Raw genomic sequence first — 18,736 nt, 5'->3', positions numbered from 1 at the left:
AATGGACCATTAATAACTACAAAAATGTTTTACTTTTGAAGTTGAAAGGGAGCTTGTATGAAAGTCACTTTGTTTGCAAGAAAAGCCTGGTGCAGCATCAGGGTGTCATTTCCTAAAGGGCTGGATATGAACAATGCCTTAATGTGCAAAAGAAACAAAAAAGGGAACAGTGATAAAACTGAAGTTGATGTAATCAACAGAATATAGTGGTTAGAAGTAGCACCCTCCCCTCTGCAGCACTTCTCATTTAACTTGTTTTAAAAAATGGTAATTTTGATTCAGTACATTCTGATGATCATACCAATATACACAAATTTTAAATCCTATAAAAAACTCACAGTAAACTTTGTTCTTTAGTATGCAAAGCAGTACATTAGCGTATTCTTATTGTGTTAAGGCTGAGAAGCTTCAGTCAGGAGTGAGACTACATTATATTAACAGAAGTAGTAGTAAGACACAGCCACCAATCAAGGAGTTCACAGCATAGACAGACAAGTGGATGAAGGGAGCTTGAACATTCCTCAGAAGTACGAATGTGTTTCCTAAGGTAATGCTCAGGAATTATCCTGTATCCTAGGAGCTGGGAAAGGATGCTCATTATTTTCGTGACAGTAGCGTAACAGAAAAGGAATTTCTTCTGCCCCTTCCCAGCTTGTTTTCCAAACTGAGCCTGTCAGAATCGTTTCCATAACACCAAGGTTTGACCGTCTAGACAAAATTTTGACTAAATCTACAGGTAGTCTCCAAGAACATCTTCACTGTTGGCTTTGACTTGTCGGTCTGCTTTACCGTAGCCATACAGCTGTTGCCAGAAATCTGTTAGATGTCATTTCTGGGACTTGCTTGTCTTTCGCTGTTGGTGCCTGATACTCAGGTGCGGTGGCAAGTTTTATTTATTTCCCTCCTTTCTCTGTTCTGGAAAAAGTGCCATCAAGTTACTCTTAAAATATATCCATTCTGTGGCTTCTCTTTCTCTTTTTACCTCTGTCAGCTTTCACTTTTATCTGGAACATTCGGTCACTCACTGCACAGACATTTGGTAATGACAGCTCCATGGCTGGCTGAAAATCAGTATTAGATTATAGCCTGAAAACCAGAATTAGATTATAGACCGGTCATCTTTCACTGCTTTAGCTGCAGGCACTGAGTAACTGCCAAAGAGGGGCAGTAAGTTCTTCCGCTGCTGCAGCCAAGTCCAAGTAGGGCTGTGAATCAAAGCCTTCGTTTGCCATTGTTCACAGCCTGGTATATTCACTTCAATTAACTTTAAAAAAAAAAATTTGATATCAATATGTAAGGCCATGAACTGCAGCAGCTGGGAAGTTTACACACCACCCCTCTGTGCCTCTGTTAAGGGCTCCACACATTCTTCAGGGAGTGGGAGGGTTGTATTTTCAATAATTTCTACATAATAGTAATTTCTTTAGCTGATGCAGCTTATTCCAAAATGGACTGTGAAGCAGAGCCAACAGGTCATCTGGGCGAAGACTGAAGAATCCTGTTCTCTTAAGCCAAGTTACTTACAGAAATAGTTCCATATACTATCCGTTGCACAGGAAATCTGAAGTAGAGCCAGGAAATGTATCCGTGTCTTCTGAGCTATGTTGCACCTTCTTAATACCAGAGTTATCTTCCAAAGCCAGACTTGAATTCAATGAGCTGAGCCAGAATTTAAAATTCTCTGATGTCCAGCTTACAAATTAGTCAGTGCAGAGCAGTTTGGATGGCTCCATAGCTGTTACTGCAGCCCCCCTGATGCTGCAGAAGCTCCTGTTCTCTTCTCTGAGAGGAGGATAGGGATTCATAACGTTGTTGGATCTCAGCTAATAAGGATAGTACTTAAGTAGTTCTACTTTTGTCTTTTTTTCTTTGGTCCATGATGTGAAATGATGAAGAAAATTACACAAACTTAAATCTTTCCTTCTCTAGAACCTTCTGTGTATATTATATATCTGAAGGGTGCTAGCCTTAAAGGCTGGAAAGGGCCATTAGATCATCTGTTTATTTCTATAGATTGTAAAATTCCAGCTCTCCTGACGTTGTCTCACACCTTTTATTGGGCCATGGGATCTTCTCCATAGGCCTCCAGCCTTGCTTTGGAGACATTAAAAGGCAAGACATCCACCATTGTCCTGATTATTTTGCCCCTATAGCCGATAAACCTCAGCAATTCACCATTCAGTAGTAAAAAATAAATGTTTTGTGTAAAAATATACACTGACTTTGCAAACATTTAAATGTTATCCTCAAAAATAAGCAATGCATATTGCCAACTCAGAGTTAGATTAAGACACTGAATTATATCCTATAGCTTTGTCTCAAGTTTCACTTTAGAGCAGATGAAACCTTCCCTGGAAGTATTTTCACCAGATGCCAGATCTGTATTTGTTTTAGAAGAGCTGAAGTATAATGAAGTACCTGACTTAAGACTACAAGATAAGAAGTGCCTGGTTGGTGCTAAAGCTTCATTTTTAATTCACTCTTTATTACAGGAGTTGTTCTCTCTGGGAGTTTGAGCTGTGATCAGCAGCATAGCCAGGACAGATAAGGCACATGAACCCTGCCCTGAAAGCTGACAAACTAGCATAGCTGAGCAGTCAGTTATACTGGAGACAGATCTCTTTCAGGCACTAGTTCAAGCTGAATTTATTCCCAGTCACCTCCAAGAAAGACTCGCTAAAAATGGAATTCACCACAATGATATATGACTTTTAAAAGTTTATAAGCTATGTGCCTACAGGTTACTGTCAGGAGGTAATAAGAAAAGGGAAGATAACAAAGCCTTCCTCTACGCATCTGCGTACCAACATGTACACATGCTAATACAGACATAAAAACTCATATGTGTGTACATAGTGATAATTACATATTACAGTATTTATTACAGTGGATTTTAGGCTTAATCAAATAAAATCCCAAATCAACTGGGTTTAATGAATTAGACAAAACAAAACACAGCAAAGCCATAAAACCATATGGGCACTCACTTTAACATGTTTTGATGAAAAAACTTCATATTTGGTTTGAAAATTAATTTTGCGATCCCAGTTCAGGTTTTTATATGCTGTGCTGTGATAACTATTTTCTTGGTTTTCGTAATGACGGATATGTACACATTAGTGCTTTGTGTTTACTTTGCTTGTGTGGCAATGCAGTTTCCTTGGGAAGGAAAAAATGCACCATTGCTTTGTTATGTCTTTGTCCAGTACCTAGCATGGTGGTCCTAAATGCTCCTGTATATTACTTCAGTATAATTAATGCATGGTCATGATGTTTCTATTTCTCCATTTCTATTTGTGCTGGAAATTGAATTAAGCCATGAATCCCGTAAAGTTGATGAAAATTTAATACTAGGCAGTCCTGAGCCTGAAATTTATGTTTATTTTGACTTCCTGGGCTTGGAACATGTAGGTGATGTATTCCATTACCAGAGAGTAATAGAAAATCTTGCGTTTCTATATTGAAGACAGACCAAGAGTAAGAAACAAACAAACAAACAAAAAAGGAAGCAAGTTTCCTGGAGATGAGGCACAGCAATCAGATATTTAAATGGAGACATTTGCATATGCAAATGCAAGAGCTATGTCTCCAAACAGTATACACACAAATGTGCATCTGTAAATTAGAAGCTTAGTTATGATGGACCAAAAATTTGGTTCTCCATGTTCTATGGATATATTCTTTTTCATGTTGAGGGTGTGTTTACTTTAGCTTTCATCTCACCAGAGGGGGTGAAGTCCATTTTTTACTTATCAGCATAACATTTTATAATTCTTTAGTTGTAAGCAAACCCCTTTTTCCATTGCAAAACAAAAGCAGAAATCTTGCAACCAGTGTATTTATCTCTCTTCAGGGGGTGGGGGTTAATATCCAATAGCTCATAACATCTTTATTATAATGCATTTATAATGATTTACTGGAATGATTCTGTAGCTAAGTATCTAATGTCAAAGACTAGATTGGGCATGGTGGAAAATGTCGTATCCTTGGGTAGCTCTAGGGAAAATACAGCCTCAGCCAGTGCTTTCTGTGTAATTCTACAAACTGTAATAAGGATAGGGGTAATTGCATTAATGTCAATTAAGCTATTAATAATGCCCATCTTGTCATTCCTAAATATAGCAGTCACTCATACATATTACTGTCGCCTGTAAAGACTATATGTAAATGAGATCATGGCTTATCTGTGCTTTGAAATCTGGCTGATAGCCAGTCTTGTACCTCTTGTATACCACCAAAATAAGTATTATTTTGGAGGAAACAACCTACGCTACTTGAAGAGGCCATGTCCTGTAACTGTGATGTTGATCACCTCATGCTAAATACGTAGCTCCTGTATAACTTATAGACCCGCAGGATGCCAGCAGGGCACTCTGTGTCACTTCCGTTTATGCCAGAGGAAGCTTTGTCATGACTGACAAAGATCTTTAGAATAATGCTTGCAGTATCTCTGTGCACCTGAAGAAATGTCATCTCTGTTGATGACTTCAGGTCTCCTGTATGTTGGCCATAACTGGTGGTGCAATGGCCTTTGCTAACCATCTGTTGTGGGCTTCAGTATCTTGGCTGCATTTGTGATACAAAATTCTGTTTCTAATGCTATTTAGAGTTTGTTAATTTGTCTTAAGTAGGATTATCACTAGACAGTTTAAAGGCAGAGTCCTGGAATAATGCCAATAGACATGCAATCTCCATAAAACATGCACAGATCTGTATTTAATAAAACAGTAGCCTGGAAATTGATGCAATAGTTTCACAAAATGAAAGGCTAGTTGGTGTATTATGCAGTGCTTCAAAGATGGTGGTTAAATGTTCAACACAGTGCACAGACAACCATCATTAGCAAATTTCAAGGGTTACAAAAGGGGTCACTCTCAGAATTGGGTTGTCCTTCAGGCAAGAGGAGAGAAAAATGTGAGAGGAACCTTTCAGTCAGAGCTCATGACAAATGAGAGGCTGTGGCCAGTTCCCACAGGAAGACAGAGAGAAGTACCATGTTCTGCCTACATCAAGGAGCAGGAAAGGAGGCAACAGATGATATGTATGCATTAAGGGTGAGAGGGGAAAGGGAAGTGAGAATGAGACTCGAATTGTTTGTGAATACCTCTGATATTCTAATGCTGCTCAGCCCCCTACCATCTCCAGAGAGCCCTGGGTAAGGTTATAACAGGTGAAGTCATTTTTTGTAATAAAGTTGGCTGTAGCTCTAGGCCATAAATCACAGGTTCAAGTGCTCAAACTTATTATACATTTCTGTCTTGGCTCACACTCTCTTTCTATTAATACTTTGATTTGGATGAAAATTTTCACTGAATATGAAGGCAGGAATAGTGAATAATTATTTCATCCCTATAGAGAGGAATACATCTACATATGACTTACTAGAATTATCTTCTGAAGACTAACATTCTGTTTTCTTCTACCAAAGGAAAATATAATTTCAATGAACCTGCTATTTCCATCTTATTTTAACTGACTTCCTACCATAAGGTTTTAATGAGTCTACAGCTGCTGTGAGTAGTAGCCCTTAGGTAGACTGCCCTCTGCAAGTTTGTATCTTGTGCAGCTGAATCTTACTCCTGACTCAGCTTTCATTTATTCCTTCCTCACTCATTTAGTCCTTGTTCCAGTGAAGTTAAAATTTCCCCAGTAATGTACCATGTCTCAAAACCATGTAATATAAAAGCAAATAAACTGGCATCTTTACAACTATTAGCGTTTTAAGAACAGCCCAGTGCATTGATACCTTCTTGTCCATTTTTCTCCCTTTTGAGTAAAAATTTTGTCACCTTTGTTAACTAGGCATATTTGAAACAGCTGTTTAAACCCTATTCCTTCATTTTAATTTCTTTCATAACTTCTCCCTTTAAGTACAGGTCCAGTAAAAAATGGCTTCTCCCTTTAAATAAGGGTCCAGTGCAGAATAAGAATGAATGTTGTCATATGAAGTGCATTTCAAATGTAATAAAGCAGAAAGGAGTTCCTGGCCCCTGTGTCAGTTGTAAGAGGGTGCATAGTGCGATCACTATAGCTCAGTGGCTGCAAAGCAGAAAATGAAGATTGTAAAAACGTCACATAAAGAAAAAATGCACAGTGGATTCGTTTTGCGATGCTCATAATTCAGTAATGCCTTTAAGTAGCTAGAAGAAATATAATAAATGTTTTTCCACAACATTGATCATACTGTATCAGAGGAAATATTAGTGTGCAGGGAGCCATGATTATGCTGGTAGTAATTCTCGGTGCAGAAAACTCCTAGAAGATGGGACCCTTTATAGGCTGAACTTTTATTGGCTGCAGTTATTTACCTTTAAGAATACACCTAATACACTGTCCCATAGCTAAATATTTTTGTGAAAACTCAAACGAGCAACTGTCAGTAAATCAGAAACCTTGCTACCATTTTATAGAATTTATGTTTTTCATATGGACACTCTGATATGCTCTGAGATATAAAAAATGACCAATTGACCATGTAAAACAATTTTTCCTGCTGTGTTCTAAAGTCTGGATTTGGTCAGACAGGTTTATTGGGCATGATCCCATCAAACCATTGCCTGTAAGTAGGAAGTATCCTTAAGAAATTTAATGCAATGTTAGATTAGGCAATAGAATAAAGGATGCGGTTATCTGGAGGTGATAAGCAAACATACACGGACCACCATGGACGACTTCTTCACCATACTGAAAAACCTACCACAGGTCACCAAAACATGTCTGGGCTTTGGGACGTCATGAGGAGGACAGTATTGATTCCTAGTGCCGGTCTCTTGCTCCTCAAGGTGGCAGGACCTGGTAGTGCTGGTGAGAGGGGTGGTTCAGCCCTGCGGGAGGGGAACAACCTGCCCCCAGGAGGGGACATGGGGGAGGCCAGCCCAGCCGTGCCCAGCTCCAGGGATGGCACAGGAGTGCCTGAGCTCAAGGAAAGAGCAGAGGTTGAGGTGAGGGAAGTGGAGGATACCAAAAGGTTCTTCCATGGATGCAGAGATGGCCCTTCCCCTGCGCTGGAGGGGAAGGAGAGGCTGAACGTGATGTGTGGAGGGCTTGTGTGCCAAAGAGCGTGTTACTGGCTTCTAGTCTCTGAAATACCCTGTTCTCTCTAGAGGAGGCCCTGAAATATTCATGTTCATTTATCATTAGGCTCCTTTTCAAAAGAATGGTTGAACATGGTTATAACTTTAAGCAAGGAACTATGCCGATGTACTTCCAAAGTATTGCTCAGAAGCCTAAAGCAGCACTCCTGCAACAGGATTTGCTGGGCCAGGGCCTAAATGATCAAGTTTTCTGTGCTGATCACTGGCTTAAGCCCTGCAGAGCATCTGGTCTCTGAAGATAGGGATTGGTTTTTTTTCCTTGATAGATGTTTTAGGCAAGAGTTTAATGTGATTGTTCCCCTGAGCAGCTGCTTCCTCAGCCTTGAAACTTCAACCGTTTTTGGTTTTTTTTCTGAAACATACTCTATGATTTTTCTTACGTTTAAAATAAGAGATATTTTTTTCTTGCTTTGAATCAAAAAGGCATCCAACCTCCATTTATTTGTCACGGGCCAGTAGCTTGGGTTAGAGACTAACGGTCAGTCCTGCATGATCTGTCCTTGGCTGTATCAGTGGTTTGCAACATGATCTTGGGCAAGGAATTCTGTGCTTCAGTCTATCAGTCCTTAAATTGATTAAAATAATAGGCACGTCTGCCAGCAGTTATCACTTGGGACTTAAATAGTTAAAGACCTTTGGCAGGTTGTGCCAAAACAAGGAAATTGTGCAAGGCCGAGAATTATCAAATGCACAAAATGTGCATCTTCATATACATTTTTTAAAGCAATGGGTGATATTTAATGCTCTTTGTGGGTGAATTACTATGGCAGTACTTTATTCTGTGTAGTTCTATATACAATGGATACATGTATATTGGTCTGGGGGGTGTTTATTTGCATATGAATATTAGACAGAAGAGTTTTAAATGTGGTGATCAAAAGCATTACTTTAGTACAAAGTACAGCTGTTGCTATCTCTTGAAAGAAACTCAGTGCCATATAGGATGAGGAGGGGTGGGATTTTAGGGTCCTAAACCAGCAGCTCTAAACTGCAATTGATGCCAAGATTAGTCACAGAGTCTTGCCTCAGAGGTAATTCAGGTAAGACATGATGTAGTACCAGCCGCGTGCAGTTCTGCATACTTGAAAAGCCTCTAAGGCTGGAGCTCAGTGCTCCCCTCCACACGGGTGACCACCCCAACCCCTGCACAGCCCCCACCAAACACAGAAAAATGCACTCCGGTTTGTACAGTTAAAAATCTGTCCATGGGTACAATGAGAGGATTTTATAGCAACTCAAGATGTATTGGTCTGATGCTCTGCAGTTAACATTTAATCGGAACACAGCTTGCTACCTTTCAGGGGGAAAAAAGTGTTTACTTGTTTTATTTTAAATAGTAATTTCGTTGGATTCCTAGGGATTATACAAGTGTGAGGAGGCTGAGCTGCCACTGGATGGCACTGTTGCATATAGCTGGCAGAAAAAAACTTGCCTCTTAAAGCCCACAGTTTGAAAATGAGGTTTGGGGCAGTTACACATACCTGTGGGTATGGGATTATGGCCAAGCAAACTGTGCCATAATACTACACTCACGTAGCAAGACAGAGGATGTCATGTGTATTAAAAAATGACTCTAATATTGTAATACCCCCTTGTAGCTGTTCTAGCACTTGCATGTTCCCTTGCTACAAAAAAGAGCACATATGTTATAATAGATATTTATTTCATGTAATTTCATTTATTTTATTTTTTTATGCAGAATGAAATACCAGAAAAACCAAATATTTTAGTTCCTCTACACACCTTTATCTGCCCACATGAACAGCGAGGATGTTGACTTTAGATTGACTCATTGTCAGTGGAGCCTAATTTAAAACCAACTAGACCAAACCATTTTCATTTTCACCTCAAATATAGCTGGGACTGCTGGTTTTGAAAATAATTTGCTGCTTTAAATATTTTTAATTGTTTTGTTTTATATCATAGAGAAAGTTTCCATTTAACTTGATTGGCTACTGTATTTGTATTGGCTACCATATTTTGGGAAACAATAGAAAATGGGAAGGTTATTTTTTTCCTCAATTCTAGAAAAAATATGAGTCATATCTTGTCTGTCGTTGTTCAATTCAGTCCTTCACCTCTGAATTCTTATACTTAAATGAGAATGTGCATTTGATACTGGAAAAAAAAAAAAAAAAAAAAAGACTTGTCTTCTAATTATATTGAGAAATTGCACATTGGTATGAATTCAACTGGACCTCTGTGTTCTTTATTTCCCTTCCTTTTCTTGAATGTTAGAGTACATAAATTGTAGAACAGTTACGGGCCTAGATTTTAGCTATGGGCTTTCTTTCTGTTCATGTAAATTATCACAAAATTATGTTGCCTGCCATCCATGGGATGCTTTGATCCAAAATTTCAGTCATTGTTTCCACATTTAGGGGCTGGAATGAACATCAAAGAAATGGGTGTATTGAATTTACTGAATGCCAAAGCAGTACAATAACATGCAAAGGATATAAGCAAATCCCAAAGGTAAAATGTGCTGCCAAATCTTGCACATAATAGAAGCTCTAAAGTGACAGTCTATCTTTGACAAATGCATAATGATATCAATGCCAAGGGAAGGAACTAGCATGCTGAAAGGTGAATAAAAGAGTTGGGAACAATTCACTGCATTTACACGTTTCCTCAGTGTGTTTTCACACAACAAGGAAAGCAGATGAGACAAATGGATTAGGTAATCATTGGAGAACACCATAAACCTGCTAAGGTTTTTTACTAACCTGGATCTTTCCTTGGCTTATAATGAGTATTTAAAAACAAAATATGGTTAGAAACAATTCATATTCTGAAAGAAAAAATTACAGGCCATGAGGAATGTAAAAAATGGTTTATTCTTTCTTCCTTTGACAAGTTCACATTTAATGCCCATATGGTACTTGCAATATGCTGCTCTCTTTCCTGGTTGATGGATTCCTAAATGCTTCAAATAGTTGCAAAGGCAAGTTAAGGGTTCCATATGTATTCACCAGGTTTTCCACCACTGTGGACTAACGGAGTAATTTAAATGGGTATTATAAGAGAAAAACATGAGAATCACTGCACAAAACCTATCAATTTATCTTGTAAAAATCTGAAACCTACTTGTTAAATTAATTTTATTTTCCTTTCTTTGAAAACAAGATAAAACCCAAAGCAAATAATAGCTGTAAAACCTTTAACAAAAGACTTCCTTTCCCAGTATGTACAACACTTAGCAGAGGCGAGTCTCGGGTTATTTAGCAGATCCTAATGTGTTCTGGAGTATAGAGGTTTTTCGCAAACCTACATGTTGATGTTCATCAGAAGGAGTTTGACAGAGGCCCACTGAAGTGCAGCAGTCCTGCTGCAGCCAGTCGAATATTCAGAAGGAAGTTCTGCTGTAACAAAACTTCAAAGAGAAAGCGATCAAGGACCTGCTCATCCCCTGTTAGTTTTCTGCCCTATCTCTGGCAGCTGAATAGTCACCTCCAGTTTTCATATGGCAAGACAACTGCTTCTCTTGACTTCAGGTGACTGAAAGCATGGCTGCCACATGTCAAGAATGCCCCTCAGGTGGTAGGCACATATCCATCTAGCCAGCATTTTGCCAAGGTGATAGCCATATTCTGGTCCTATGATAAAAAAAGACTACTCCATCTTTGACAAGGAGAATGTCAGCCTTCTGTGGGAAAAAGCAACGTATTCTTACCTGGGCTGTGGATCTTGTACTTCAGCTACAGACGTCTAAGGAGCCGTTTAATAGATCTAGGCAGGGTAACATTCCTCCGGCTCAGTAACTGAAGAAAAAGCTTCTGACTGGCATGGGGCTATGTTGAGACTGGAGGGAGTGTTTCCATTGCCTAATTAAGTGGATTTTCAGTTGCTGTTGGCTTTGGGGCAGCCCATTAACACCTCAGGGTGCACCATAACTTAGTAACTTGGGCTCTTGAAGCATCCCCCAGAGGCATGTATATGGTTTAAAGCTGCCTCTGTCTTGCTCTTCCTCCCCCTTTTCCCTTCCACCCTGAAACTACAGGTTTTCTACTGTGCTTTGGTGAAGTGCAGCAAATAATGTAATTCTTTATACATATAACATCCTGGTTTGTGCAAGCAATTAGGAAACTGAATGCCGTGCCCAGATGGGGACCTGATCCTGTATGCCTTGGCTGTGGTCCTGCATTAGATTTGTAGGGAGTGTGACCTACATTCTCTTCCAAAGAAGGCTGGGTAGGAAAGGACATCTGTTTTGAATTGTGGTTGCTAGTAAAATCTCTTATGCAGGGAAGAGAGCTGCAAGTGGTCAGGCAGAGATGCATCTGTTATCATAAAACAGGATAGATACAATCACAACTGAAGAAAATAGACAAATAGATAATGCAAACTAGATTAAGTGATGTCCAGTAATGAAGGGGGAATGTCTAGTGTATTGCATTTGGTAGGCAAAGTGTCTGACCCCATGGCAGCCACCTGCTAACATTGAGAATAGACCTGTTCTGACCACAATAAGATTGAGTGCCTCAGTGATAATGAGGGTGTCCTGCTTTTGGCTGGGATACAGTTATTTTTCTTCCTAGTGGCTGGCACAGTGCTGTGTTTTGGATTTAGTATGAGAAGAATGTGATAACACACTGATGTTTTAGTTGTTCCTAAGTAGTGCTCATACTAGGCAAGGACTTTTTAGCTTCCCATGCTCTGCCAGGTGCACAAGAAACTGGGAGGGGGCGCAGCCAGGACAAACTGACCAAAGGGCTATTCCATACCATATGACGTCATGCTCAGTATATAAACTGGGGGGAGTTGGCCGGGGGGCAGCAATCACTGCTCAGGGACTGGCTGGGTATCGGTCAGCGGGTGGTGAGCAATTGCATCACTTGTTTTTCTTGGGTTTTGTTTCTCTCTCTGTCGATGTTTTCCCTTTCATTACAAATTATTATTATTATTATTAATAATAATTTATTTTATTTCAATTATTAAACTTTTTTTATCTCAACCCATGAGGTTTTTTACTTTTACTCTTCTGATTCTCTCCCCCATCCCACCGGAGGGGAGGGTAAGAGAGTGACTGCGTGGTGCTTGTTGCCAACTGAGGCTAAACCACAACAGAATGAAAAGGCAAAACCATCAAGAACTGTGACATTCATGGACAGGCAGCCACTTTCCCAAAAGGGAAGAAAAGTTGATGGCAAAGAGGTCCTTCACCTTCAGGACAGCTTTAACATCGCCTGACTGTCCCTAAAGACATACCACTTCCCAGAAGTCTGGGTCAAAGTGTCACTATTTCTGCAACTCATCTGCCTCACTGATCTCTACTGCATCTTCCTCTCCTGTCACAAAGACACTGCTGGAAGCAATGTACGGCAGATCAAAAGATCTGCAGAAAGGGGGCAGAGATATGGAGATCAGAAACTCAGGTAAGACTCCTGTGAAACCTCCCATTTTTACAGTCAAGCCACAGCCTGAAGACGAATGTGTAGCTATGCCTATGACACTGGAAGGATGCTAGTTTACCTTGACTATTAGTGATATTCTATAAGTTGCTGGGAAAATATTGAGCCCACAGTAAAAGAAGAAAAACATCTTTGAACAGTCATCTGTTAACCTGGAAAGAAAGGCTTTAATCTAAGAGTTAAGGGGAGAGCAAAGCTGACAAAACCCCCTATACTAAAATAAACACCACCAACTTGCATGAGGGCCAAAAACCTACAAGTAATAGAGAGATGTTTATTCATAATAAAGTCACAAGGACAAGAAACAAAACAGCAGGTCCATTATGACTATCTTTTAACAATCATACTAATAGAAAAAATATAAAGAATAAACAAGAAAACCTTAAAATCTTAATAATTGTTTATGATTACAGCTGAATCGGCATAACAGAGACTTGATGGGAGAATTCATATGGCTGGAATATTAATATAAAGGATACAGATTCCTCAGGAAGGAGAAGAAGGTTAAAAGCAAGGAAGGATATCATGTGCTCTGATGCCTAAAATGGAGCTCAAAGCATATGCATGATGATAAGAAAGAGACGTAGGCAATCTCACAGTTAGGGTCTACTCAGTTAGGGTCTACTACAAAGCATTAAATCTGGAAGATCAAGTGAAGGATATTTTTCATAATTAAGTAGCAGAATCTTCTAAGGGCCTGTGTGCTTTAACTATCAAACTGTTGGTAAAAGCAAACTGTGGAACACATCAGACAGCAAATTCTTGATTGATGCTATTTAAAAGGGAAGAACTGAAGTTGAATCAGTCTTCCAAAAGAATTGAGGGGTTTTTTTTCCTAGAGGCTGTTTTCCAATTTTTAAAAGACTTCCTCAGATATTCACTTTACTGGCTTTCCCTTGGCAAAAGGTAAACATCAGGATCTTTTGGACTTGCTGGACAGGTCCCAGGCATCCTTTCAGGTCTGATGATATCTGTGCTTTTCTCGAAGCAAGGACAGCAAAGACAGCAGGGAATTCACCTTCCCTAGCACTGTTGTACTGAATAATGAAAATGTAGGCACCACGTTTAAAGCTCAGTGGAGATCAGGCTCATTTTAGTTCAGATTCAGCTTAGCTGCAGAGTCCTTCTGTTTGGGCTTTGAATTCAGAGCCAGACTTCTTTTAGTTTTTGCCTTCATCAGAGAAATTATTCTTGTCAGACATCTTTTCAGTGCCATGACTGAACTAGACCTCTCAGCCAGGACTAGGTAAGTCACAATTCATCTTTCTCAATTTGCTGGTTGAGGGCCTATTCCACATTACTTCCTTTTTTCTGCTCACATTTGCAGGCTGCCTTCATAAATGCTGTACACTGTGATCAAGGGTGCACATTGTAACTGTGCCTTGACTCTTTTAAATCCTGGAAGATGTAATGTCTCAGGGAGACAAAGAACGGACTTCATTGTTAGGCAGTTAATTTTGAGTGCTTATAAGTTCCTGTTTCACTCAGTCAAGCAGTGTTTGTTTCGAATTTTCATGGACATTGAAAGGACCTGAGCAAATGTTCAATACTTGCCTCTGTGTGAATGGTAAGAAACTGAGGTCTGAGGAATGTACATAAAGTATGACATTATTCCATTGCAGAACATCAAGGGAAACATCACTTGGGTGATGTGATTGTGATAGACAGAACTCACAATGCATAGGAAGAGAAGAAGGTAAAGCAGCAAGAGTAAAACAATATTCTTCAGGAAGATCAACTCTTCTGAAGTTAGACAATTGGGAAGTAAGCTCAAGAGAAAAGGATATATGGTGCTGTGACAGCTGAAATATTTTTACTGGATCAGACTCTACTAAATGCATCAACTGTAGCAGCTGACTAGTGTAATTAACACCAGGTAAAAAGGGTAAAACCTCCGCCTAGAATAAAATAAGGGCAGGACAAATGTTTATAATTTTTTGACACACTTCTTATTTATCCCAGAATGAAGTTCATCATGGCCACCTCAGATTTGCTAGCAATTGTTTTGGAGGACACAGGGAAGACAATGAAAAAAATTGTAAAAAGTCAAATGTAGTACCAGTTCTTTCAGAAAGGGAGAGGAAGAGCAAAAGAATTCTGGCTAGCCACGTGCATATTTAGCCAAAGATTTTTTCCATAATTCATAATGAATTTTTAAGCTCCAAAAGATGAGAAGGAAATAAGTAGCAGACAATATAAATTTGTGAAATTCATCCATTTGATGAATAGCAACTTGTCAGTAACTAATCACATCAAATCAATTTCAATTCCTCTTAAAACAGGGTAACTGGCCACAAGTAAAGTGGAAAAGTGATAGGTCACAGATATTCTGACTGTTTGACACCATGCTGCATGGCATTGTCTTGAACAACCATCTCAGCACTGTTTAAGGCCTGAGCTTGTGTGTTATGTCAGGTTTTGGGGCACCGAACTCCTAGAAAGACACAAAGTAGTTAGAGTCCGAGGGAGAATAACCAGGTCACAACATGACATGTATGAAAAATTGGAAAAGGTGTATTATATTTCTTTCTCTAGAATAAATAAGACTGATGGGCCATGAGAACAGCCTTTGATTTTATTTACATCAGGCTTTTACAGGAATTTTTTGTTCTCTCTGGTAGATAGAACAAATTTGTTCTGGCAAATTCAAATTAGGCCTTAGGAAAAAGCTTTCTGACTCTAAAAATGGCAAAACTGATTTTTTGAGATGGCTGTGGAGTCTTCATCACTGAAAATATTTAAGAATGGGTTTAAGAGGAACATCTCTCATAAATTAAACCTGCCTAGAGAGAGAGGGCAGAGACCTCCCAGGGGAGTCTTATTTTCCAGTGATTCCTGGACACAGTGTCAAATAAATGTCTGTAAGCTGGGGTTTCTGTGCCATGCTTCACCTACCATGGGTAGCACCAGCAACTAAGGTGATACACCATTGGGTTAGAGGCTGAAGTGTCTAGCCAGAATCCCTGGTATGCTCTGTTTTTACTCACGCTAACTAACATTATTCTTTGTCACCTGTGCTGCAGTCAATCTTCTCCTGTGGAAATGCAGATCGGTGTTAAACTTTTTTTACCATGTCTTTTACTATCCTTGTGTTTTCCCCATTTATATGCAGCTTTCTACAGTTGATAGTGAGTAATGATGAAATTTAAGCTAGCGGAAGGTTTTGCCTGAATATATAATCTTTTGGAATTGTGATTAGAGTTTCCAGAGTCCCAGGCAAATTAGAGCATTTGGCTTTTCCGTTGTTTCAGAACTTATTATTGAAGTATCTAAATGTTCAAGAACATAAAAACGTACAAATGGGTGTTAGTTGAATGGATGTAGTAAGATTTTTCTGGCATGAAAAGCACAGTATTTATGAGTTAATTTAATCGGAGAAGAAAAATATTGAGTAGGTGACGAAGTAAAAATGATGACTGTGTATTATGTTTTTGCCATGCAGCTGAACAAACACATTCAATGACAGACTTTGGCAGGAGCTGCAAAGATGTTCTTGACAATGGCATGAATAAATATTAGGTGCTGTACACAATTCACTGCATTCCAGGCCTTGAGCAAAACCAGGTGAGCTTTGCCTGGAAAATGTGGAAGAAACAATGTAAGCATGTTAGGAAAATGTAAACATCTACAGTATTCTCCCCAGCTGCTTTGCTGTAACATTTTCATTTGCATCAGCAACAACTCTGTCATTTTTTATCTGCTCTACTTTCATTGCACTTCTAGGAATCAATTAAACTCCCAGCTGCTTTAGAGTTCATGGTAGGCACTTCAATAATATTGCCTAAATGAAGGACTTTATACCTGCTAAACAAAATATACTGATGATCAGGCTTCATTTCCATTGCTGCAACTGGTTTACACAAATATAAAGGAAAATAAATACTTTGAGATTCTTGGTGGTCAATACAGAAGCAGAGAGGATGTCTCCTAATAATTTAAGATGGAAATTAGAGGAAATTAGAGAGAGGCTATACAACATGGATGTGGGCTATGATAAATAATTAGTAGTAAGACAAAAGCCTGCCAATATATCCATTAAAAGAATGAGTATGGCAATAGGGAGGAGAATTTCCTTTTACAGATTCTTTTTTCTTCAAAGCTGGTTTACAGCTGTAGTCTCTTGCTAGAACCTACAGCAGTATTGGTAGCTCAAGCACAGTTGACTGCTGAGGAGAAAAGAGAGATGGGAACATTCTGCAGAAGTTCTCTACTCTTTATTCTGACTCCACTGAGTAAAATTTAATTCAAGATTGAGTCCACATCTTCAGTGTTCAGAGAGGTAGTGTCAACAGTACTGCTTTTTCATCTTTGTTTTTGCAATTTGAGAATAATATTATTTAGTGTTGCAACAATAGTTTCCACTGACAAATAAAAATTAGGCTAAATGCTGAATTTTCTTTCATTAGTTCTATTTTCTACTGGTCTTGTTTGCAAGTGTGCAATGTTCATTTCAGATGTAGTGTTCTTAACTGTATTCCTCCTTCTGTGTCACTCCAGAAGGCAATAAGGACAGTCTACGTGGAATCTTAAAGACAAAGCTGAGGTGGTCTGATGCTTCCACAACGGATAACAATGTCTCTCCTTCATAACATGATGTGTTTGTGTGTCTGGGATTCTTCAGGGAGTCCCAATGAGAATAAGCCTGCAACAGAGAAATCATTGGCATAGCTGGGAAGGAGAGAGACAGTTTATGTCACTTCTGCAGTTTCTTTTCTGGAATGAGTCCCAGGCATAACTCAGAGCAGCATCAGACTCCTTGACCATCTATAGCCTCATGGGGATGTTTTAGCAGCTAAGGACAGATGTGGTTATTAAGCTGCCCACTCCATAGCTCCCCTTATTCACTTGTTCTCCCTTTTTTGCGAGGGATGTGAGAGTTTGGGAGGATGTATTTCAGCTTCATGTAAGAACTTCAAAGGGACTGGGCCTGGCACATTTTATTTGTGCCTTTTTTTTTTTTTTACTGGAAATAAACAGAACAAAGAGAAAAATCCACCTTGTGAGTTTGACTTTCCTCTGTTCCTTTCATAAATGAAACCAATGGACTCAAACCCTTAAAACACATACTGTAAGAAGAACAGCAAACAGCCTATAGTGACATACTGGTAAAAAAGTCTAAAGACTGCATTTTTATATATAGTCTTTAGATGTCAAGATGATAGATATTAAAGAAGGAGTAAAAATAGGTCTCAAATCTAGAACAGTTTGGGTAGCTGAGGATTTATGCTGTATTGCTATCTGTGATTATAATTTCATCTTTCAATATGTGCCATTTGGCTTTCTCCTCTAAGTTTGTAGAGATGGTTGATTTTCTTGAAATGACCAATATGCTTCTTGTATGATATCTGTTCCTTAGCTGTTGTCTGTTACTATTAAACAAGTTGGACAGTAATCTTCTGTCTCAAAAAGCTCCCAGAAAGGCAGATCAGGAGACATCCTGATTGGTTTGCAGTTGCATATTGCATGAGGAAAGTGGAAATTTTATTCTGAGCCTCAGTTGAGAGATTACTTCATTAGGCCATTATTATACTTATTAGAACCATTTCCAAATTCCTATGCTAGTGGAAGTTTTTCTGGACTAATTATGTCTCACCTATGGACATATATGGGTATATTTTCAGGTATGCTTGGCAAGCTAAGGACTTAAGCATTTTTTGAAAAACTGGTATATACTTTGGGAATTCTAGTCCTAATAACAATTTTTGTGAAAAGCTTGAAAATTTGGGCCCCAGAATCTTAATCAGATAATATAATGTTTGTTTCATTTGTCACGTTAACTCTGTCTAGAGATCCATCATTTGTGTCATATCTCACTAGGATCTTGACAACAGAGATAGCAGTCTGGGAACATCAGCAGCATGTGCATGGCATCTGTGAGTCACACGTGTGTTGGACACACAGAAAAAGTGTTGTTTTGAGCTACCTTTTCTGAGATATTTTACATACTTCACCTACCTGTTGTTATACAGTAGGTCTAAGCATACCTAATCTGAAAGAATTCCTCACTAAGAGGGGACTTGTTGCTTCTGTGTAGGGTCACTATTGTGAATCAGCTACAGGAAAGACACTGAAATGTTCCCATATGTGAATCTTGGGGCAGAGATTGCTATCCTATTTTACAAATTATAAATATAGTAAATTAAACATTATTTTAAAAAAGAATAGCAAGATATCACTATCAGGTTAGCCAGTTCCAAATCTTGAATATTGACTTGAAGATCTTTGCCTTTA

This window comes from Pelecanus crispus, chromosome 5, assembly GCF_030463565.1.
Source record: "Pelecanus crispus isolate bPelCri1 chromosome 5, bPelCri1.pri, whole genome shotgun sequence".
In the NCBI taxonomy this organism is placed as follows: Eukaryota; Metazoa; Chordata; class Aves; order Pelecaniformes; family Pelecanidae; genus Pelecanus; species Pelecanus crispus.
The sequence above is the reverse complement of the archived record's forward strand: the minus strand, read 5'-3'. Positions refer to the sequence as shown.